The following is a 1,815-nucleotide window of genomic DNA, read 5'->3' on the forward strand; positions in this document are numbered from 1 at the left end:
CGCAGATTTCTTCATATTGAAGCAAAAAATTAAAACCTCCCGCAAATGACGAGAATTTGGCTCGTAAACTGACATTTTCAATCGAGAATAACTTTATGATGCAGACACAAATCGACTAATGTTTCTATGAGGTTATGTTGACAGATGCCCAAGTTTATTGTATGACGTCTATGATCTATTTATTTCGCCCACCACTTACCGCTAAAGCCATCTATAGGAAAATGGCGGAAGCAAAGTTGTACACCTAATAGTTTATTTCTTATAAATATAGTAAATAATATTTAATAAATTAAGCATCTTTGATAGATGCGGCATATATACCGGAGTTACCTTATTGACACATCACTACATATAGAATAGTATGTAGTACATCGATATTTCACGTATACACACACACACATAAATTTTCGTAATAATAACGTTTTAATTAGACGTCTAAATCTAATTCTATGAACTCTACGTTATTTCTTTGTGCAAATTATTAGTCTGTGGACTACTATTCGTAAGTACAGATGGCACAGCTTTTATATGACAGTTCCAAAGCATGTCATATTGGATTAACAATAAGAAATAGTAAAGATCTCAATTTAAACAATTTTTTTCATTCTTGACTTGTAAACTGCACCTCACAGGCACGTATTAATGTGTATAATTAAGTAATCGAATATATATAATTTTATATATTTATACATATTTGTATATAATGTTAAATGGTTGCATATGTGATTAGATATCATAAAAAATTTTTTACCGGAATATTTTGTAATGTCATTCTGATAAAAGATTTTTCATATATTTCATATAATCATTCGTTATTATTTAAGCAAAAGTTTAAATAACAATATATGCAATTGATTGATATTTAATAAATATTTAATGAATCATAAAATGTGCAAGCATATGTGTGCACAAGTATTTTATAAGCTCAAAGTCATAGTAGTTATTTTTCATAATTTTTAAAAATCAAATTTATTTTTTTAAATTGTTGCAACATTAAATGTTGCATGCTTACATTTAAACAATATTTTTGAAACAATACATTACAATATGCAACCCAATCAGAAATAGTTCTTCGAAAAAACATCGTTACGATGAAAAAATTGTCGATTCGAAACTTGCATTAAAATTTCAACATTTCAACGAGTGACAAAAAATTACATATGTAGAGAGTGCAATGAGAGTTTGATACATTTTAAATATTTTTGGTATAAATTTGTGATACGCTTACTTATCTTATTTTGAATATTTTCGTTCAAAAGTCGAATCGATATTTTTTTCGATTTCATTTCGACAATTGCTATATCACTCTAACAATAAAAGCTTTCTCAAAATTTTTGAGAATTTATAAATAATTTTGTAACTTTTTGAAAATTGTGGAATTTTTTTTTATTAATCGAACGGAACATTTTTTACAATTGTCGATAAGATCTACATCTTTTCTTCTAATAATTCTTTGTATCTTATTTTATTGTTCTACTCTTGCTGAATAACATTACTTTTATTTGAACTTTGTAGTTTATTTAATATAACCTTATTATATCATTTTTGTATTGAGGAATTTCAGGAATAATGTCTCTTATAAAGCACGAAATCAAGGAAGAATATCATCGACTCTATCAAAATCTAGTCAAACTAATTTTAATTCGAATCGAAATGATCTCGATTTTTAAATTAATGAAATTTAAATGGTCTATCATACAAGTTTCCGATATCATTTGGAAGTATAAAAATACTACTAGTGTCATTGCTACTGTAGTAATATTACTACTGATACGCAATAGTGTCAATGCTGAGCCAGTAGTGCTACTACTGTAG

The sequence above is a fragment of the Atta colombica genome, unplaced genomic scaffold, assembly GCF_001594045.1.
Source record: "Atta colombica isolate Treedump-2 unplaced genomic scaffold, Acol1.0 scaffold269, whole genome shotgun sequence".
Classification (NCBI taxonomy): Eukaryota; Metazoa; Arthropoda; class Insecta; order Hymenoptera; family Formicidae; genus Atta; species Atta colombica.